This window comes from Crocodylus siamensis, chromosome 1, assembly GCF_052110815.1.
Source record: "Crocodylus siamensis isolate JL-2025a chromosome 1, ASM5211081v1, whole genome shotgun sequence".
Classification (NCBI taxonomy): Eukaryota; Metazoa; Chordata; order Crocodylia; family Crocodylidae; genus Crocodylus; species Crocodylus siamensis.
The window spans coordinates 91,375,655-91,399,622 of NC_143395.1; positions in this window are offsets into that span (position 1 = coordinate 91,375,655).

A 23,968-nucleotide genomic window follows, 5' to 3' on the forward strand; every position below is an offset into this window, starting at 1 on the left:
CTCAACATGCCAAGACTTAAAGCTAGACAGAAGTAGACGAAACTTAGAATGACTTTAGTAGAATATCATCAACTCTCACCAGCTCTCCATCTGGTTCACATTCATGTCTACCAAATGCTAAATTTATGCAAGGTAACCTACTGTACCATGTAATGACACGTATGTAAGTCTTCCGTATAACCTACACCTAATGTATAAGATAGCTTATTCATATGATTGCCATGTTTGTGTGTGTGTGTGTGTGGTGGGGGGCTTAAAACTTAATGTTCATAAGCAGTAGATCTGTCATATGAATGAAAAAGGGGCCTCCTGGGATAGAGTCAGTAGGACCTGCTAAGTCTGCTTCAGGTGGAAGTATCTTGCTTACAAGTGTTTGTCCATATTCATAGGTTATTGCATGGTCTAGTCCTATGCTCTGTCCCTAACAGAACTTCCTTCTGGACTGCTTTCTTTGTTTATGTCATTTTGGGGTGTTATGAATGAGCTTGACAGAACATACCAAACAATGAGCCATCCAGCATCATCCATGTTGGTCATAGCTCTTGTGATACAGACATTGCAATGCTCTTGGGCATGCGCTATGATATGCTATGGGTCAAAGGGGGTAAGAGGGTGCAAAAGCCCCCAGGGCTCACCAAAATCATACGGAAACATCTCCTAGCTAAAAAGGTGTATACCCAATGGAAGGGAGGGGCCATTACCAGGGAGGACTATACCTCGGTTGCTTGGGGCAGCAGGGGGGCAGTCAGGAAGGCCAAGGCAGAGATGGAACTGGGACTAGCTACCTGGATCAAGGACAACAAGAAGTCCTTTTTTAAATACACAGGGGGTAAAAAGAAGGTATCGGGTAACGTGGGGCCTCTGCAAGGCATGCTAGGAAATCTGGTCGTTGCACCAGACGACAAAGCTAACTGATTTAACAATTTCTTTGCCTCCATTTTTCTGAGCAGGGACTGGGTCACCCCCTCAACCAGGACCCCTGTAGGCCCCAGGGGAGGCACACCCAGGCCCAGGGTCAGTGAGGACCTAGTCAGGGAACTTCTGGAGGGACTGGACATATTTAAATCAGCTGGTCCTGATGATCTCCACCCCAGGGTGCTGAGGAAATTAGCAGAGGTCATTAAAGGACCCCTGGCATGGCTTTATGAGCACCCATGATGCTCTGGCATGGTACCAGAGGACTGGAAAAGGGCCAATGTGGTTCCCATTTTCAAAAAAGGGAGGAAGGAGGACCCAGGAAACTACATGCCAGTTAGCCTTACCTCAATCCTGGGTAAGCTTTTTGAGAGAATTATTCTGGCACATGCCCATGAGGGGCCAGCAGGGGAGATTATGCTTAGGGGCAACTAACACAGGTTCATTAGAGGCAGGTCCTGTCAGACCAAGCTGGTGGCCTTCTATGACCAGGTCACAAAATCCTTAGATGCAGGGGTAGCAGTGGACATAGTCTTTCTGGACTTTCGGAAGGCCTTTGACATTGTCTCTCACCCCATTCTCATTAAGGCGTCAACACCTACACAGTCAAATGGGTCACTAACTGGCTGGAGGACCACACCCAGAGAGTGGTGGTGGATGGGTCTTATTTGACCTGGAGGGATGTGGGCAGTGGGGTTCCGCAGGGCTCGGTCCTTGGGCCTGCGCTGTTCAACATCTTCATCAGTGACTTGGATGAGGGGGTAAAAAGCACCCTGTTCAAATTCACAGATGACACTAAGATGTGGGGGGAAGTGGCCACACTAGAAGGGAGGAAAAGGCTGCAATCAGACCTAGACAGGTTACAGGGGTGGGTGGATGAGAACAGGATGGGTTTCAACACTGACAAATGCAAGGTGATGCACCTGGGGGGAAAGAACCAGCAGCAGACCTACAGGCTGGGGAACTTCCTTCTGATCAGTGCAGAGGCAGAAAAGGATCTTGGAGTCATTATTGATGCCAGAACGAACATGGGCCGACAGTGTGGGGACGTGGTCAGGAAGGCCAACCGTACCTTGTCATGCATCCACAGATGTATCTCAAGCAGGTCCCAGGACGTGATCCTCCCCCTCTATGTGACACTGGTCAGGCCACAGCTGGAGTACTGCAGCCAGTTCTGGGCGCCACACTTCAAGAGGGATGTGGACAACATGGAGAGGGCCCAGAGGAGGGCCACTAGCATGAGCAGGAGGCAGCAGGGCAGGCCGTATGAGGAGAGGCTAAGGGACCTGAACCTGTTCAGCCTCCACAAGAGAAGGCTGAGGGGGGATCTAGTGGCCATTTACAAACTAGTCAGAGGGGACCAGCAGGCATTGGGGGGAGTCCCTGTTCCCCTGAGCACTACTAGGAGTGACTAGAAATAACGGTCACAAGCTGGCAGAGTGTAGGTTCAGATTAGACAGCAGGAGGAGCTACTTCACTGTCAGGGCGGCTAGGATTTGGAACCAACTTCCAAGAGAAGTGGTGCTGGCTCCTACCCTGGGAGTCTTTAAGAGGAGGCTGGATGAACACCTTGCCAGGGTCGTTTGACCCCAGTACTCTTTTCTGCCATGGGAGGGGTTGGACTTGATGATCTGCTCAGGTCCCTTCCCACCCTACCAGCTATGAAACTGTGTAGTCAATCAGGTGCCAATGTTTCAGCGATGGTGCATCCATGATGTATTCTATTTGTTGCTTTGGTAGAATAAGGAGTTTATGATGATGATATCATCATCTGAACACTTGGTCAGGAGAAGAATGCCATTTGAACTGACTTTCCACCTCAATTCCTTTCCAAGTGTTCCTTTCCATTGCTCAGAGTCCCTGTCCACTCTAGCACTAAAATCACCAAGTATAATTTATCTTATCTTTGCGGGGCAGATAACAAGACTTGGTCAAGTTTAGAATAGAATTTTTCTATTGTTTTTTCATCTTCATCAAGGTTCAGGGCATATACATTGATTACTGTTGCATGTTATCTGTTGGTTAGTGGAAGATGAGGAGTCATGAGATGTTTGTTGATGCCAACTGGACATTCCAACATCTGAGTAACTATCTTGGCCTTGACAGCAAAACCAATGCCATGGATATGTTTGACTTTTTCAGCTTTTCCTTTCCAAAAAAAGGCATGCCACCACTGTGATCTGTGAGCTGCTGCTCTCCTCCACATCTGGTTTCATTAAGTGCAGCAGTGTCAATATCAAATCATGCAAGTTCTCTGGCCAAAAGTGCTGTCCTTCATTTCAGTTGGTCGCTGGTAGTGTTCTCCATCAGGGTGAGGACATTCTGTGTTGAAAACTTTATTGTTCTATTTGGACTGCAAATAGTGATCCCAGTAGATATGGTTATCCAGTAAGGTGAAATGAGATAGACTGTTTAGGGCACCTTTTCTAGCTTCCTCTCCATATGGAGTGAACAGAATGGATCCTAGATATGCCTACTCAGTCATGATTGAAGTTATTGAATTGCATATCTCAGGTCCAAGTACAAAATGACCTTTACAGAATCATTATGTCTGCATAGGTCTTTGACTTGAGAATTTCCAATAATCAGTAACAACTGTCCCCATTGCCACTCACCCATTGCCATGGGATTTGCTATTGAAGAAACACACCTGTGTGTGTCTTTTTTTAACACAGGGATGCTGTTACACATCAGCAATGATGCAATACTTCACAGGAAGGAAAGCTGTGGAAAACCTAGACAACTGGGAGTTTCTAGTCAGTGCAACCTTCACCTGCTTTTGCAGCCATTATGAAGTATTTTTACTTCATCCTCTTGATCTGCTACTGAAGACTTTTATTTTTATTTTTGGATTGCTGTTGGCCAGAAACCTCACTATCAATCTTGCCTCCTTGGATGATGCTACCAGGAGTACAAAACTCCAGATGGCATCACTCTTGAGTCACTGGTAGCACTTGAGTCACACTTGAGTCTTGACCCCATCATGGTTATGACCCTTGGAAAGACTCTCTTTATTTTTTTCCTGGATGCCACTGAAATGACCAAAGAACTGATTCTCCTATGAATATTTTGATTGACATGTCACACTTAAGTGTGGAGCCTGTGGCTTGCTTTTATTTACTCTCGGCACAAAATTCACTGCACAGTAGTTGTAGCCTTTGAATGTATTCTGGGGAGGAAGAAAGTGCAAGGAAGACTACAAAATCATTAACAATCTGGTAGATGGGATGTAGTGCACCCTCAGCAAGTTTGTGGATGACACCAAGCTGGGGAGAGTAGTAGATACACTGGAGAGTATGGCTAGGTTTCAGGGTGATTTAGACCAGTTGGAGGATTGGCCCAAAAGAAATCTTATGAGGTTCAACAATGACAAGTGCAAAGTCCTGCACTTAGGACAGAATAATCCTATGCACCCATACAGCCTGGGGACCTATTGGCTAAGCAGCAGCTGTGCAATAAAAGAGCTGGGGGTTACAGTGGACAAGAAGCTGTAGATATGAGTCAACAGTGTGCCCTTGTTGCCAACAAGGCTAACGGCATACTGGGCTGCATTAGTAGAAGCATTGCCAGCAGATCAAGGAAAGTGATTCTTTCCCTCTATTCTGCATTGGTGAGCCACATCTGGAGTCCTGTGTCCTGTTTTGGGCCCCTCACTACAGAAAGGATGTGGACAAGTCAGAGAGAGTCCAGAGGAGGGCAACAAAAATGGTTAAGGGCCTGGGACACATGACTTTAGAGGAGACGCTGGATGAACTGGGCTTATTTAGTCTGCACACGAGAAGACTGAAGCAGTATTTGATAGCAGCCTTTAACTACCTGAAGGGCGGTTCCAAAAAGGATGAAGCTAGACTGTTGTTAGTGGTGGCAGATGACAGAACAAGGAGCAATGGTCAAGTTGCAGCAAGGGACTTTTAGTTTGGATGTTAGGGAAAACATTTCTCACTAGGAGGGTGGTGAAGCACTGGAACAGGTTCCTAGAGAGGTGGTGAAATCTCCATCCTGGGAGGTTTTTAAGGCCTGGCTCAACAAAGCCCTGGCTGGTAGGGCTGTGTGAAATTTCAACAGGTGTTTCATTTTGAAGCCATTTCAACATGTTTTGAGCTTGAAACAGTGAAATCAAAACAAAAAGAAAGACTTTGAGACAGTTTTGAAATGAAATGAGGGCACTCAAAACTTTTTGAAAGTTTTGAAATGTTTTGAGTTGTGAAGCCGAGCTTGCTTGCAGCTAAACAGAATCTAAGGTGGGGGGATAGGGTGGAAGGACTGCTCTGATATTGACTGGGTAGGTGGCCAGTGATGGTGATCCTTCCAATCCCAGTGCTCTGCGTGAGGGATGGAAAAACAGCATAAAAAGCATTATTTGAACTGAGCTTCCTCTGTGCTTTGAGGTCAGCCTATTGAGCTGTGTCTTCCAGCAGCTCAGCAGCATCAGCACCTATGTACCTATATCCTTGAAACCGCTACATCTAACTCTTTGAAGCCTAGCAGGCTTCATGGCTTCAGCAGGGGTTACCATGCTTGCTGTTTTCACCCAACTCCACCTTCTCTCTCTCTCTCACACACTCACTCACACACACACACACACACACACACACACACACACGAACTTTGCTTGTCAGCACCTTGAGGTGCTGCTTCCTAGAAACCCCTGCACCTATCTCCTTGAAACTTGACAGACATTGTGGCCTCACCAGCGGCTACCATCCCTGTGCTTTTCATTCGAATCAGGAAAGAAATGACAAAGTTATAGGCGTTTTTGTGATTCCCCATTACAGCCTATAGGTGAAATGTTGAAACAGTGTTGAAATCGTGAAACCGTTTCAACAAAACAAAATGGAACAGTGCTTCAAAACAAAACACTGTCCCTTCGAAATGATGAAATGGAAGTCAAAACGAAACGGTGCTGTTTTACACAGCCCTACTGACTGCAATGATCTAGATGACTTCCTAAGGTCTCTTCCAACCCTAATTTTTGACGATTCTATGAAAATACTTCTTGGCAATATGGGTCAGCATAAAGAAACTCTGCATCTTGGCTGATAACAGCAGAATTCAGATTTGATATGCAGTTGGTTGAACAGTCTGGCAGAAGACTTAATACTGGGATATTTCAAAAACATATTCCTTTTTGAGCATTAAGATGGAATTTTGGATGTGAAGGCTAAAGATAATATGGACTAGATTCAGGTGCAGCCTATTAATGTGCAGTTAAGAGGCTTCTCTCACCATTGATTTAAGTGCACTTAAATTATCAGTATCACTCCATTCCATTAATGGATTACATTCAAATTGCTAATCTTGCCCCCTGAATACATATCTCACCTCTGGAACTGAAATACATTTACTACTTATTTAAAAGTGGACAAGTAAAGTAAGGATGTAATTATCATTTAAAAATATATCTGTTTAATCTCCTCTAATTGTATCAGTTAAATGGTTAACTGATAACACATGCCTAGTCTTGGCCAGGGGAGCAGAGCATTGGGCTGGTGCCTGCCCTGCTACAGAAGAGAAACTGCAGCGTGTTGGGAGCCGCACACAGACCCACTTAGATGCAGATGCAGCTGCTGCCTGGGAGCTGCTCCCTGGGCCTTTGGGGGAGAAGCTCTTGCTTCCTTCCCCTCCTCCTTGCTTCTCCTTTCCTCCTGCCTGCCCTGCTGAATGACTTCCCTTTCCCACCAGACTGCACCCCACGCTAAATGTTAACTGGAAATGCCTTACCAGCATAGATATACTTATTTTTTTTTTACACATTTAACCCTTCACATCACTAAATTAAGGCATAATCAGGCAGGCCAGACTACACTAAATTAGTTTTCATGTATGAAAGAGATTGGCCATGTCACTTAAATACTGACATGGTATTCCAGGTTACAGTTGCTTGGCTTCTCTCCTGGCCTGTTCTCACACACTGATGAAATACAGTTTCTAGATAGTTCATGCTTTTCCCCACCAATGACTGGTGTTTACTGCCCTTAGAAGTACCTCTACAGAATATCATTGTTATCATCAGACTAGAAGGTGATAATAAACATTACTGTCATAATGGAGGAAAAAGAGCAAGAAAAGGGGGCAATGAAATGTTGAAAGCTGACAGCCCAGATCAGTGTTTCAGGCAGAAGCATTCTTCTAGTGTCACCTGGGTTGATCTTAGCTGGCACTGGCTGCTTGATGTTAGGAAATGAAGGTTGTGAAACTTGCAACTCGGAGCATTCAAGTGTCACGAGCAATTCAGACAAGTAGGGGTGGTATTGCAGTTACATGTTTACATGCACTTCACAAGTAGAGCCATTACTGTCAGGCTTAACCATGGCTGAATCTCAACCTGAGTGGAGGTTGAATAAAGATGAAAAATCGTATATAGTCACCCTGAATCCATTCTAAGCCATAAGGGTCTGCAGTATTAAACCAGACATTGTAATTCCACCAGAGCTAGCTTTGGAATAAAATATAAAAAATACACAGGATCACATAAGTTTTAAGGGAATGGACTATTAAAAAAAAAAAATCACAAAAAGCATTAATGGGAATAAGGTTTTTTGTATAATTACAAGCCTAGGTTATAATCATGTTTGCAAGCCTAGGTTATAATCATGGCATCTGCTTATTTCTTATTCACTAAATCTGTCAATGGTTGTTTTGTTGTTCCCAGCATAAACCATCAAACTATCACAAAGACACACTGCCAAGAACTCCCACCACTAAGGGGAAGTTTGTAAGTGAACATGTAGCAAACCACTCCTTTCACCACTTCTGCCATCCAACCAGGAAATGCAGAAGCATATGGAATATAAGAACAATTATTCTTTTCCCTGCTCCAGCCAATAAAGCAGATAAACCCAGACTCAGTATCCCATTTTCCTGTTTTCTTGGTTACAGGGAAAATAAAGAAATTTGACAGGGGGATGCATAAGTCCAGAAGTAGATGGGCTGATTACTTCAGGATCAACTACAAATACAGAGCATGACTCAGCATGTGATAGTCAGCTATACAATATGTTGCAAGCTCACCTATTGGTGTTTAGACAAATCGGTTTCTAGAATGATATAACACAGCCTTTAATTTTACAGCTGGTGTTGCATTATGCTACGCAATAGACCTGGCAGAGAGCTCTAAGGCTTGCAAAATCTCCACGGGGAAGGCCATTTTCCCCCCCATTTGCTTGAATGCCATGTAGCACAGCAAGGCCCCAAATCATGTATTTGATTGGAGCCACTGGGTTCTATAGCACTAGAAACAAGCAATAATCCTAGTTATGTATTTTTGTAAGAGTGATACAAAATGGAGCAGGCCCTAACAAAAGCTTTATTTAACACTGTGGGATGATAAAGTTGCTAAGATATGACTGCATACCAAAGGACTATTTACCAGTGTGATCTTGCCAACTGAGAATGAAGTGAATTTGGCTCAAAATCAATGAAAGGATTCAATTTACAGATCACTGTTCCTAAAGAAGAACTGCTTTAGTGCTCAGTAAGCACACTTAGAACTAGGCATGGTAAATCTCAGAGGGTCTGCTATTTTGCAGATTTCTTTGTTTTGCAAAAGCTAGCTTTGTTGGGAACATCTTTTGCTCTGTAATTTAATGGTATACTTTCAATTTAGGAAAAAAGACACATTTTCAACAAATGTTTCCTTACCTGTATTACCAGAACAGGTTTATTAACATTTTAGAACTTAGATTTATTCCCGCCCCTTCCCTTCCACCACTGCAATTGTATATCATGCTTTGATCTCAGGCTGGATGACGTAAGTCAGCATTCATCCTTTATGATGAGTTTTGCTGTTTGGTTCTCAATGTCATGTTGTTTGTGATGTGGACATTATAGAGTAATGTTTATCCTAAACAATACTGTTTACATTATTATAAAAAACCTTTTAAATGTTTGTATTAGCCTTCAGCTTTAGAAAAATGTGAGGCCTCTATGAATCGACAGTGGCTTCTTAAAATTATTAGCTTGCTCAATAAAAGCACATTTAAGTCTTGTGTCTTCTCCCCCCCCACCCATCCCTCCCCCAAAAAACCCAACAGCAAAAAACAAAACCCTAAAGAGAAACAAGTCTTTTAGGATAAATCCTGGAATAGCACAAAGTGACACTAAAGCGATGCTAAAGCCAGGGATTTCTTAAACAGGATGAAACCTATGCTAGAGTATAGTAGGTGGATTTGAAAATGAAGAACGTTTCACTGATGAGTAGCTGGCAGAAGAGTCTCTGAGGCTAGGGACAGAAGTTACATAAATATGAGACGATGCTCCTCCATAATTTGGTGTCGTCTGCGAACCTGGCCAGTGAGCTCTTCACTGCCACATCCAAATAATTGATAAAGATGTTGAAAAGCACTGGACCAAGCAGGGACCCCTGAGGGACACCACTGGCCACTTCTCACCAAGACAACACAGATCCGTTCACTAGAACTCTCTGGGTCCGACCCCGCAGCCAGCTTCCTGCCCACCTAACTGTCGAGCAGTTAAGCCCACAATCCTCTGATTTTCCCATGAAATCACGAGATACCAGATCAAAGGCCTTTTGGTAGTCTAGATATACAATATTGACCTCCTCTCTCTTATCCAGGTGGTGAGTTACCTGGTCATAGAAGGAGTTGAGATTGGTAAGACAAGACCTGCCCACTACGAAGCCATGCTGGCTCTCATTCAGAATCCTACCTTCTGCAAGTATATGGCACATAGACCCCTTGATGAATTTTTCCAGGATTTTCTCTGGGATAGAAGTTAGGCTAATTGGCTTATAGTTGCCCGGGTCCTCTCTCCTCCCCTTTCTTGAAGATGGGCACAACGCTGGTCAGCCTCCAGTCTTCAGGGACCTCCCCTGAGCGCCACAAGTTTTGGAAGAGTTCTGCCAGAGGTCCTGTAATGACTTCGGCCAGCTCCTTCAGCACTCTCAGATGAAGTTAATCTGGTTCTGCTGACTTACGAATGTCTAACTTTTCTAACTGATCATGCACCAGCTCAATATCAACAGTAGGAAAACGGTTATTCCCACCATGCCCATTCTGAACCTTATCTAGTATGATTTTTCCCTAGTCCGGTGAAATACCAAAGCGAAGTAGTCATTCAGTTTTCTCCTGAGTGTCGATAACCATCTGACCTGAGTTGTTAGGCAATGGCCCCATGCTCCCATTTGTTTTCCTCCTGTTCCCTACATACCTAAAGAAGGACTTCTTATTGTCCTTGATTTCTGTCACTGCCTTAGCCTTTCTAATTTGCTACCTACAAGTGCGGGCCATTGTTGTATACTCCTCCTTGTCCTAAGCTTCCATTGTTTGTATGTCTCTTTTCTCTTTTTCAAGGGGACCATGATATCCCTATTAAGCCAATAGGGCTTACCAGCCCTTCTGCTACCTATCCTCCACATGGGAATGAACTTCTTTTGTGCTTTAAGGATTGTGTCCTTGAGGAACGACCACTCGTCAGGCACTTTTCATCTTTGGTCCCTGGCTCTGCAGTGCTTCTCCTACTATTGCCCTGAGCCTGTTGAAATTCACTTTTTTGAAGTCCAAAATTTCAACGCTGCTAGCTGATTTGCCTGCCTCGTGATGCACAATGAACATGATGGTTTCATGGTCACTGTTGCCCAGGCTAGACTCTATATTCAAGTCACTCACCAGATCGTGAACTTTGGCCATGACCAAGTCTAGGAGAGCATTACCTCTGGTTGGCCCGTGCACTTCCTGAGTCAGGTAGATCTCTTTGATACAGATAAGGAAGCAATGCAACTGATCCTACTTAGCCAAGTGTTCCTCCTGAGAGATGTCTGGGTAATTGAAGTCACCCATGATGATCACATTCTGTGTGTGTGTGGCCTCTGCCAGTTTTCGAGAGAACTCCACATCAAGATCCTCTCCCTGGATTGGTGGTCTGTAGTATACATCTACAGTTAGGTCTCTCTCACCATGCTTCCCCTCCACCCCCACCCCTGTAGTTTGATCCAGAGGGTTTTGAGCCATTCTTTTTTGGAGCTGATGTCGGCCTCCAAAGAGATGTACTGCTCCCTCACCTGGAGAGCTACACCTCCATCTTTCTTCCCTACTCCGTCCCTTCTGTGCAGGGTGTAGCCCTCTATGGCTATGTTCCAGTCCTGTGAGGAGTCCCACCAGGTCTCCGTAATCCCTATGAGATTGTAATGCCCACTGGCGAGTAGGAAGGCTAGCTCCTCCTGCTTGTTCCCCATGCTCCTGGCATTAGGGTACAAGCACCTGAGTCCTCCAGTTGAGACCCTTGATTTCTTGTCACACTCAGGGAGAACCATTCCCTCAGCTCTTGCAAGAATGGCTTTCCTAGTGTCCCCAACTTTGGAGCTTTCTTGTGTGCTTGTCCCCAGGTGTGTTCCAGTCGGTGTTTCCCTGTCTCCTGGTGATCTGCTGTGATTCTGGACTGCAAATTCCAGAGACCTCAGGGGCAGCAGGAAGAGGAAGTGAACATACAGACCATGCTGGCTACATGCCAGAGAGCTGTGCTGTAGTGCCCACCTGCCTTCTGGCCTGAGTCACTGCAGGTATATGGTTGCAAAAAGTAAATGTCTGTTAACTTGCTAGTTAATCTCTGCAGTTTAGATTAACTTGCAAAGACTGAATTGATTTAGACTTGGGCTTTTTGGCTGTCTGTACTTATTCTGAGAGAGGACGCTAACCAGCACAAATTAGACCAGCCACATAGCTGCTCCAACTTCTGTTCCGAGTTTTGGCTTAGAGTTACATTTACTCTCCCACTAACTGCATTCTGTTTATAGTATTTTGCCTTAGGATAGGCTGCTATAATTGGATCTTATTTACTGCACACTTGCTATAGTACCTCTGAGCCTCTTGGATAGACTGGACTGTATATTTATATACAATGGATTCCTCTTACTGGAATCACTTTGGGAACTGGTGATTTGATTCTATTAACCAACTGATTCCACTAAAAGGACACCCACTTTTTTAAGAACACAGATACTCACTCCTCCCCTGCAGCTCCATCAGTCCTGCTGGTGCCCCTCACCCTCCACCCATGGCCCCCTGGCCCCCCAGCTGCCAGTGCTATGGGGTTAGGGACCTAGATCTGCAGTCCCCTTTCCTTGGCAGGAGACAGTGGCTGCTGCAGCTAAGTGGAGCTCAGCTCCCCATCTGCTGCTGCCCACTGTGGGTGCAGGGGTGGGGCCAGCTCCCCTGTATGTTGTGCACCCTCAGAAGGGCAGGGGGGACCCATGCCTCCCATATCTGTGTGCAGTGTGGGGGTGGATGTGGGCAGTTAGGGCAGCAACATGGGGTTGTACCCCTCAAAGCTACCATGCATGCAGGGGGCATGTCTCCTGGGAGCACGGCCCTTGCCCCTGGATGAGCCATCTGGTGCAGCCCCATCCAACTCCCTTCCTCCCTCCCTGTGGGGGCTCATTCCCCCTTCTCCCATCACTTACCTGTGGGAACTACTCTCCATGCTGCCTGGGACCATGTGCATACACACAGAAAATTAGGGTTGAAAGGGACCTCAGGAGGTCATCTAGTCCAACGCCTACTCAAACAGAACCAGCCCCAAATAGATCATCCCAGCCAAGGCTTTGTCCAGCTGGGTTTTGAAAACTGCCAAGGATGGAGCTTCTGCCACCTGTCTGGATAACCTGCTCCAGTGTTTTACTACCTTTCTAGTGAGAACATTTGTCCTAATACCTAATCTAAACTTCCCTTGCTGCAACTTGAGACTGTTGCTCCTTGTTCTGTCATCTGCCACCACTGAGAAAAGTCTAACTCCATCTTCTTTCAAACCCCACTTCAGGTAGTTGAAGACTATTATTAAGTCTTCTCTCAGTTTCCTCTAGACTAAATATGCCCAGTTTCCCCAGTCTTTCCACATAAGTCATGTGCCCCAGCCCCCTCGCTGTTTTAGTTTTCCTCTGCTGTACTCTTTCCAATGCGTCCGCAACCTTTCTGTTGTGGGGTGCCCAAAACTAAACACAGTACTCTAGATGGTGCCCCCTGCCTGACTGCCCTCCTCCCATTTCCTCCCAGACCCTTGCAAGCTGTAACTCTGCCAGTCTAGAGAGGGCTCCTCGCAGAATTGAAAATTCCCCAGGCGTCTCTAGTAAAATGACTCCAAAACCTGAAAATTGTGATTCTAATATGAGCAATTTTTACATGTATATCTATGCAAATGGTTTTAGTTTTCCCATATTGATTCAAATAATTGACTGATTCTATTAACCAGTGATTCTATAAAGCAGAATCCACTGTAATATATAGATTTTATATATTTATAAATAAAATAAGGTTTTTACTTACAATAAGGTTTTTGTTTATATATTCTTTCCATCATACTTTTCCTTTCTTTTCCTGTCTTGATACAGCACCATTTTGCATTATAGATTCTTCTTTCTAGTCTTTTCCCTCCTCTCCTTGTAGTCTCTTCTAAGCATAACTCAGACCCTAAGATATTTGACTCAAACTTTCAAACTCTTTACCCTCTTTAGGCGCTTCCAAAGTTAAGGGACAAAAGTTTGCATATACCTGTTTTAAATACCTGTGATCTAGCAGTAGTAATAATTGGGTTCTTTCTACATATTTTAAAACTGTAACCCTGTTGCTGATAATACTTCTTGTCTTAACCAAATCGTAATGGAGACCACCACCACCATTTAAGATACAGCTTTTCAATGAAGACATATTGGGCGCAGACAGAAGTTATGTTTGTCATGTGATAGGCTCCCTGAAAGCACTCTACAGCTGTGCTGTGACGCATGCATGGGTGCAAAGTGCTTTAAAAAGGCTGATCACACACCAAATTAACCTTCATTTGATGAGGTATCAGATGAAGGCATTCTACTTTGGAACACCTTAGGAAACTTTTGTTCCCTAGGGTCAATCTGTGGTGTGATCCGGGCTGTGCTGATGCAGCTGAGTCCCACCCTTAGTGCTGTTTCCAGGAACGGAGGGGGGAAAGAGAGCCGTGGGCCTGAGCTAGAGTGGGGTGGATGGATCAGAGCCCACCACACTCTATGGGCCTCCCCAGTTCCCCCCCAGCTCCCTTCCAGTTCAGGCCAGGCAAATCCCAGCCTCCAGCTCCCCTCTCTCCCTTTTCTTCCTTCAGACAGTACTGGAGCTGGAAGTAGGGGGTGGGGCTGCATCAGCCCAGTCCTGATTGGGCAACAGGCATGCAGGCTTGATTTCGCCCCCGCCCCCCCGCTCCTACCCAACAGGCAAATATCTGTTGGATCGGGGGTTTGCTCTAGCTCATGGTGCTTTATGTGAAGCATGATGAGTTAGAGTAGGGACTTACTGTAGTTTACCCAACATGAATTGTCCAAGAAGTTTGTCAGGCTTTAGTCCCAGTAAATTTATAATCTTCATTTTGCACTGCTCACAGGATACACCGAGGCATTATTTAAAGGCTGACTGAGGTAGTCAGTTGCTTCATTTGCTCTTTCAACAGCAGTACACAAAGAGAAAGCTTCATATATTTCTGTGGCATCCTCTTGTAGCTGGGTTTGGCAAAGCAATCCTTTTGTTTACTTTGGCCTGTTTATTGGGGAGGGGGGAGCCAGAGGGGAGGCAGGGGGTCACTTCTCTCAGAGCAACAGAAAATTTGGACTCACATGGGTGTGTCCAGACAAGCCCAGTCATGTGGTATGTGGTGCCACAAATACATTTGCAGCACCACATACTGCAGTCTGCTGTTCTCCATGTTACAAGGGTGTGCTGCCCAAGTGTGCACTGCACGGGTATTTTTTTCTTTTCTGGGGTTTTTTGACCCCTGGATATCCAGGGATAAAAAAAAAACCTTCAGAAAAATAATCCGGTACAGTGCATGCTTGGACATCAAGTGCTGCTGAAAAGCAGAGCCAGGCCTCTGGGAGCCACACTCCGCTGCCAGCCAGGCTCTACGTAGCAGAATTGCCATGGCTGCAGTCCTGGGAGGCTCCCAGGACTCCACATAAAGTTGCTGGGGCCAGCACAGTGCTAGCCCCATCCCCCCTACAACTCCTGGGGTAGCTTGCCGTGAGCCAAAATGTGCGTGGCATGGGTGTTCCCTGGGGACAAGTAGCTGCAGTGCAAGGTGCACCACCGCTGGTTGTGCCTAGGGAACCAAACGTCTGTGCACGTCTGGATGTGCCCATATGTGTCCAAGCTTAGGCCTCTGCTCAATCAAGTTCTGCAGGGCTATTAGTACCATTTGCACACAGTAGAGGAGCCGCCTATTCCTCAATTCCAGTGGAAGGAGCATGTATTGAGTAATACAGGACCATTCCTTCTTTCGTCGCCACTTCTCTGGGCTGTCTCCTACCTGGGCCCCTTCACTTTCCCCGCTTGACAGCTTTTCTCTTCACCATTGCTTCCTTTGGGCTGTATCTTTCTCAAGCCTCTCCAGCACATCAGACAATCTCCCCATGTGCTGCCCCCATTCTACCTTGGCTGTAGTCTTTTAGAGCAACTGTTTCCAAGCGGCTGCTTAGTCACAGCTGGTGGAGGTTCATTAATACTTTCCTGTCTGCTGCTGTGGAAGTGTTTGTGCCTCATCAACAGCATTTCACAAGGTATCATCAGCCATTTCGAGACCTGATTTAATTTAGATTACAAGAGCATTTCTCTGTGTACATTTGTATTTGACCTGTATAATTGTTGCTTTAGCCTCATTTACTAAACAGTTTTGTGTAGAAGCCAGAGACATAACTAGAAAGCTTTGTGCCCTGAGCAGTGCTGGGGGCAAGTGTAGCTGGAAGCTGCCCGGCTCCAGCACAATTTCGCACTGTTTGGCCGCAGTACAGGTTTGGGTGTGGGCACTAGCAAAGCTCTCCAGCTCCACAGATTAAATAACTCTACAGGCAAGTTCTGGCCCATGGGCCATATATTGCCAATGTCTGAGCTATGTAATGCAGGTAAAATGCAGGTTTCATGATACAGTTTTATAAAAGTTCCTTCTTGCGGTGGCTTATACAGAGGGCATCTTGAGGGGCCATCTTTGTGCACACAGCTGGGCCCATGGCTTGGAAGAATTGCTAATCGGTGAAAATGTTGTTGTGGGTGAGGATAAAGTGAATGATTTGGGCAACATGGTGTGATTTGAGTGTAATCTGTGTTTCTGTAGGTATTTCAGGTAGTCAGTTATGCCTTCATGGTGCAGGATGGTAACACCCATGGTTGCAAGCACAACCTTCTTGGGGAGATGGTTAATAGTCTCAATTTTGTTGAGGAAGTCTGTTGAATCTTGGAGAAAACTTGCTTTTTGAGTGGCCAATGGTTTTAGGATAGCTTCCAGGAATCCTGATAGCTCTGCAGTGAGAGGGGCACAGTTGGATGTGATGGATCTGCCAGGGTTACTTTGTTTGTGAATTTTTGAAAGCATATAGAAAGTAGGCCTGTGTGAAGCAGCTAGTATTCACTTCAGATTCGGATTCGGCCGACCCAGCAGACAGTGATTCGATTCGGTGATTCAAATCACTGTCCTGAATCAATTCAGCTGAATCTGATTCAGAGATTCATCTGCTGCTGAACTGGCCAAATCGCTGAATCAAACAGGCCCCATCCCCCATCCACTCTCTCAGCCCCATCAGTGGCTGTCCTGTCTGCCCCCAGCATCCCAGCTTTTTAAAAATAAAAAATAAAAGCCCCACACTCACCAGGTCCTGCCAGGCTGGGGGGTGGCAGGAAGGGCAATCCCTGCTGCCTCCCACTGTCCTGTACTGTGTGGGGGGCTCTGCCATGAGTCCCTAGAAGCCCTGACAGCCACTGTAGTATCCGGTGAGTGTGGGGCTTTTTTTTTTAAAAGAGCTGGGATGCTGGGGCTGGGTGGGGTAGCTATTGATGGAGCTGGGAGAGTGGGCGGGGGATAGGGGCTCTTGGCAGAGCCCCCCCATGCAAAGCAGGGCAGTAGGGGACAGCGGGCATCGCCCTCCCACCTGGCAGGAGTGCAGTGCTTTTTTTTCTTTTTTTCCCCGCAAAGAGCTGGGACACTGGGGCCAGGCAGGGCAGCCCTTGACCAGTCTGGGGGAGCAGGCAGGGGATGGGGCCTGGAGGAGGTCCCCCCATAGTCTCCTCCCACCTCCTCCAGCCCCTCCCTCCCCACTTACCAGCACAGAGTCTGGGTCCAGCTCCCTGCAGTGGCAAGGGGACTGCCTAAATTTATGAAGCTCTCCAAAGCTCTCTGAATCTTTCCAAATTGATTTGGAGAGCTTTGAATCAATTTGGACCTTTTTATTGGTCTCTTGATTCAATTCAGATTCAGAGATTTGGCTGCAAAATTGGGCTGACTCTCCTCCGAATCAAAATCAGGACTTGAAGCTTTGTACAGCCCTACTTTCAGATAGGAAAGTAGGTGATGATTAGTGGAAGCAGTTTTTCTTGGAGCGGATATGAAGGATATAATAATATTTTCCAGTTTCAAAGTGAATGCTGGTGTGGGATCCTTTCCAAAGTCTGTAGAGTAGTTGGTGTCAGAAAGTTGTCTGTTGGCCTCCTTGATGTAGTCTTGATGGTTGAGGATGACTATAGCTGTACCTTTGTCTGCTGGTTTGGTTACTATTTTGTTGTTGAATCTTAGGGATAGTATGGCTCTTTTCTCCAAGGGGGACAGGCTGTGGTGGTCCTGGCTTTTGTTGAGAATTTCACTGTTAGCTTTCTTCCTGAAACAGTCAAAGTAGTAGTCCAGTGTTTATTTGTAAACAATTTGCAACCTTTTGTTCTTGTAGTGATATTGTCTTTTAGCTTAAATAGCTCTTTTCTTTCCCTGGTGTTTATATCCTCGAGTATTTATAGACAGTAATCATATTCCTTCTCAGCCTTTGCTTTGCTAGTATCATATATTTAACCTTAGAAGTACTGTGTCCAACAATAGTGTAACCTTTTATATCCAGATGTTGATAACATATCTATGTGAAATTGAATGAAGTTTTTATATAAATTGAATACAAATAAAACAGATTGTATTGGTTAATATAGGTGACTATAGTTATTGCTATTTTCTTAATTCACTTTAGCAAAACTTTCATTTTGACCGTATTAGAATTCTTAGGTCTGAGCTCTCCCCTGATTGATATATTGTACAGTTGTTTTCATATGTTAGCACTCAGAATTGGTCACATTTTTCACTCTGTCTGCACAGGTGTTTATTCCTGCACAAAAATTAGATAGAAAATAAAGTAGAACTAATCTCTGAATGATCTCTTTCAATGGCCATCTCAAATTCTGCTAATGACATTTTTAGTCATCTTAGAAATGTTGGTAGCTCTTCTAGGAAAGGTCTATAAATGTTGTTACTTGATTTTTCCCCCCCATTCTTCCATACAATTAACATAATATAAATATCACTATTTCTGGAATTCCCATAAACATTACTATCAGCAACTGAATGGCCAACAAGTCCACCCTTAGTAGACCTCCATTTCTTCAGTTTAGTTATTATAATATCTTTTAGTAAAATAGCATATCAACTTATGTACCCTTTAATGTGCATACCAAGTCATTAGTGATAATTTTCCAGACTATTTCTGCAATTTTGTCTTAGGCTCATAACTATTTTTTATATCAGTATATAGAAATATGTATATCCTATCCATTGTTCTGAAGAACACATTTCAGATCTTGAGTTTCAGTAATTTTGTAAATAATGTAATAAAAACACATTTGGGGTACAAGCTGTAATCATCTACATAAATATTTCAGTGGCACTGGGCATGTCTATACATTCAATTAGCATGTAGCAATAAAGTCCTGTGCATATTGTGCAGGAGTTTATTGCTCTCAGGCACAGTGTTTGCATGGGCACCCAGGACTATAGCAGGTTGAGCCAGGTCGGAGCATCCCTAGCTGGCAAGGGACCCAAGGTGTCAATCCTGTTAACCTAGAGCTACTTCAACCTGGCTCAGCATGCTGTGGAGGGGCTGGCTGGGGCATGAGGGTGCTCCAGTGCAGGGCTATAATGCAGGTACCCCTTTCCATAAAGCAGCCCTTCAATGTAGCTCACAGTATGATCTAGATACTTTGCTAAATCTAGATGGAGTGAGATGTGTGTGTGTGTAACAGGGTGAGGCCCTAGGGGTGGCTGTGAACTCCTCTAGCACCCCCTAACATGCCAGTGTGATAGTAAAAGCACCCTCACATCTTACCTGCCATATCTTTTATGTTAACAGTTTAAGGGAGGCTGCCCTTAGTCCTTTCTGACACGGTGCCCTGATGTATCCCAAGAGAGAACTAAGACTGGGTGACTCGGTGCACCCCAGCCTTATGGGCTATGCATGGCTCCAACCACGCCTGTATCACACCCCAAGCCTCGCAGATATACTGAACATTGTTTGGTCAATCCCTTTCTGCGCCCCCACGGGCACTCTCTGGCTTGTCTCGCAACTGCCCGCACTGGGGCTGGGGTCAATGCACCCCAAAATGCGGTGCTCTCTCTGGAACCAGGGCCCCCACGCTACCATGGAGCCCCTCTGAGGCCTTCTCCAACCCCTAATAGCCTCACCCGGTCCTCCAGTGTAAGGACAACAACAAAACAATAACACAAGCCCCTGGGCTATCACATAAAATCTAAGCCACCTGGCTAACCATCACTCAAATCACTACCAGGGTATTCTCCACCTGGTATCTGCAAACAGAAGCTGCTCATGCCATCAGGCTTCTCTACTCTGCTTGCTCCCACAGAACTCCTTCTCCCTTGGCTGCTAGTTCTGTACCTAAATCTCTTCCACAGTTTTTAATGTATTTAGTAGCTATGGGGGTTTTTCTTACTTCACAATTCAGCTGAGGCATAAATTCTGGCTAAAATACTCTTAGCTGAGGGAAAACAAGACAACGGGGTGTCCTGTTGATCACAGCTGGATTCTGGAAATTTTTGCCTTTAAAGTTTCTGTCAAATTTTCATTTGGAGCATAAATATTCACAGGAGTACTAACATGGTCCTCCAGCAGATCTCCAACCAGGAAGAATCTCCATTCTTTGTCGTTGTACACTTCATCTACTTTTAAATTCTGGTCTTCCAAATCTTAATCTTTTTTTTTCATTTTTTTGCTGTTGTCAGAACACAGGCGAAGTAGTAGTTGTTGTCACTCCATTTTAAATATATTAGTATGTTTCTAAAATACGTGTCTCTTGGACATGAATATTTCCACATCTTAATCTTTTGGCCAATCTGATATTCTTTTTTTTTCCATTTGCGTTGAGTCTTCATGCTTTTAAAATTTAAAGAGGTATCTTTAGTCATGGTTTCCTGTACTATAACCTCCTATTATTTCACCATTATTGCTTTTGTATTCCATTATGCCACCTGTGCCTCTTCTGAGAGATTTTATGACAGGGGCATCACACCCATATCTGAGCATTTAATAAGGAGTGGCATCTCAGTATATCCAATAAAACTCAACTTATTACACAAGAAATCGCACCCCCCTACTAGCCATGACATGCAAAGTTTTTCCCACTACTACAAAATGGATTTTGATGTAGATTTGCTATAGTTATAGACCAACAACTGTCTTCCCATACAAATTACCACTGGTGATTTGTCCATCCAGTGACACGTTTAATCTAAGGGAAACTATAAGTACCCTCACTCCCTCCCCCCCCTCAGTAAGTCTCAAAATAGGGGTTTGATTGGGTTTTAACAGCCAGGATTTTACCTATATGTAGTACAATGGAAAACTGACTGTATCACACATTCAGAGGCATACAAAGAATGCACCTGGGATGATAATCTTTCCTCACCCTTCCCTCCCTCCTTCTGGCATCTGCATGAGGCAGCAGTCAAGACCAAGGCCTGGTAGTATGTCATGATGTAAAAGGTGTTCTGAGACTTGTAGTTCTCAACAAGGAGAGGGGTGGGGTGGACAGGGGCCATCACCCCATTTTTTGCTGACAAAGCCCACATGAAGAGGGCAAAAAAATTCTGATTTTGGCAGCAAAAAATGGGGGACAATTCTCTTCTCGCTCCCCCTCCCCCCAGCAGCAGCCAACTCTATTTCCCCTCTACATAACTATGATTGTTAGAATGCTTTGTACTCCGTGACTTACGTTGCTTACAACAGATGCTCCCTGCAGCCCTCTATGCAAGCAGAGTGTGGGATGGGAGGGTGAGGCATCCCCTTCCTAGCCTTCTGGTGCCCCTCTGTAATGTGGCCCCTAACTCATCACTGAAGGGGAGAGGGAATCAGGGATCAGCTGGCTTGCTCCAGCCTCCTGGACAAACTGATAGTGGCAGAGGGCCCTGGATAAAATGGCAGCCTGCCCTGAGTGTGGTCAGCAGACAGCTCTAAGGCAGAATTAGTGGGTCAGATGACTTGGAGAAAAACATATAAGTCCAGGACCTGAAACAAGAGGGGTGGTTTGGCCCTTCAGGCTGCAAGGAGCATAGCTCTGGGGAGGAGAGGGGCCTCACTAGACAAGGAGGAAGGACTCCAGGCTTCAGGGAAGCTGCAGGAAGCCCCTGCACCACCAGGCAGCCAGAGATCAGTATTTTGGGGCCGTGTATTGTACTTTGTTGTCATGGTATAGTGTTAACCCGGGGTGGGGGGTGGAAATCCTTTTGTTTGAGAGCAGATGCTCATATTTTTTTCATTGGTGTTTAAATACTGGAGGACCATATTGTGGCTGTAGGGGTAGAGGAGGCCAGTGAGAAGTTTGCCAAGGGCACCTCAAGTCCTCGACCCTTTGAAGGGGGGGAATTCTGCCATTAGCAGGAGGACTGTGGTCTCAGGCAGCAAATACTAGGGACACAAGCCTGGAGCCCACAATGGCAAGACTGGGGCCCAAGGGGCCTGGAACCTGTGAGGATGAGAGCAGGGGCTGAAGGGCCTGGTATCCCATAGTCCTAAGAAAGTGGACCTTGGGTGGAGGGGTTCGGCCAGAGTAAAGTGGGCTAAGACCAGGGGTCCGGCCAGAGTAAAGTGGGCTAAGACCAGGGGTCCTCAGCCGACTTTTAATTCAACTTAGTCCAGTTCTCTCTGGGAGGATTCCACCCTTTCTTCTTTCTAAGGGTTTTTGTACTTAAGTCCAGAAAAATTGTAACGTTTTTTCCCTTCATAAGTTATCTCCCTCAGTTTTCTAGCTGTTCTTTCTTTCTTTATTTTTGTTGGTCTTTGAGGAATTGTATTCTGATATGTCTAGAAAATTCACTTTCTGCAGGCCTCAGAGCACTGTCTGCCACTTTTATTTCTGGAGGGTTAGACAAGGAGAACAATTTTAGTTTAGTCTGTATGAATTTCTGGATGACTTTTACACAGTTGTCTTCCTCAATCCCTTCTCTGAACCCATGAAGTGTAGATTAGCCCTCCAGCTCCTGTTTTCCAATTCTTCAAACTTATCAGAAAGGAACTGTATGTTCTCTTTCATCAGGGACAGGTCTCTCCTCTACAGCGTGGTCAGGATTCTACCCCATAGAGATTGCTTCCCAGTGTGCATTGCAGTTTATGTGGCTGCCATCTGTGACTTACACCTTCGTAGGCAAATGGAATGGCCCACAGAGGGGAATGTTACTAGTTAACATATTAATCAAGAGACAGAGCTGTCTAGTAATATCCTATATGTTGTTTCCAGGTCAGAAATTCTGGCTTCACTATTTAGACTAGACTTCAGGACATCAATCTTGCCCTTGATCTCATTAACAGATACCTTAACTTCCAAAATCTCAGCCAAACTCTTATATTTTGCAGCCTTAAATTCCTATTTTGTTAAATTTATAACAGCACAGTCTCCTAGACCATCCCTCCCTCTTCTTGCAGGATCCTTCTATTTTGTTTGGAGGTTAGTGAAGCAAGGCTCTTTTCCTCACCTCCACTGACTTTGCAGAGCTGGGACAATAGAAATCCTTTAAGGAGGCTTTGGACTTTCTCTGCCTGCTCTTATATTCAGTAAAGACCAATGAAGGTTTAGATCTGTTAATCTGGCTATTTTAAGTAAGGTTTGGAGGAACACAGAAAGCACGCTTGCTACTTGAACATGCCCACTGGTGCCCTTCTAGTTATGTTCTTTATCCAGATCATTACCTACTTGCTAAGGTTTGGAAAGCAGCTTCTACTACCATTTTTTAGAAATTGGTTGTGTTTGGAGATGATCAAACTTCTTTAATTAAAGAACTGATCTGAATGGGGAATCCGGTTGGATCTTTTTTGGAAGGTCAAATGAACTAAAGGGCTTGGAATGGGGAGGCAGATTGGGACCCCAGTGATGCGGGAGGGAGAGGGGCAGGGGCAGGGGCAGGCACTGCACAACGGGGGTGGGGCACAGGACAGCCATGAGCAGCTTGCCTGGGGGGTGTGGGGAGGGGGTGGCTGTTCCCACTGCTGCATGCAGCTCAGGAGGGCATGGAGGGGGGGTATGTGCCCCGTGATCTGTGCTCAGGGTGAAGGCAGGCTGCCACTGTGGGCTGGAGCTGGCACTGGACTCTTCCTGGCAGGGAGGGGTGGGGGGGTTGGGCCAGGGCTGCACTTGGGGTGGGCAGCAGTGCTGGGAGGGAGGCTACAGCGGATTTTGGAGTGGCTGCATGTTAGGAAAAAAAATGTCCTGGAATAGCTTCAGTCATAGTTGGGATCCCTAACTGCATGTCTTTGCAGGGGTCAGTCCTCTGCCTTATTCCCTTAAAATTAGAAAAGGATCTTGCCATTGATGACAAACAGGTAGGCAGCTCCCCGTCCTCAATCAAGCTGAGTTCTGGACATGGTCTATTTCTCCACCTCCATCTTGGCTCTGCCTACCAGGCCTAACAATGTATCTGACAATGTACGCATTTAAAAAAGCACTCTGGCAATTCCATACTAAAGATGCACAGAATATAAAACTGGAATATACTAAAGCCCGCTCACCATTTCTGTGGAAGCAACAATTCTTGCCTATCTAATCTCAGAAGTTCAGGTAGGGAGTTAGGGAGAACAAAAGTAGTGTAAGGCAGGTAAAAGCCAATCCTCTTAGGAATGCGGTTGGCAGAAAGGAAGGGAGGAATCAGCTTCTAGAAAGCCCATTTGGGCAAACTTTGGCTAAGTATCTGAAATTTAGATCCTTGGCCATACCTGCTTTCAAAACCTTTAGAGGTTTGCCCATTGCTTGTGGCTATTTCTAGGGTTTTGCAAAATGCCCATTTT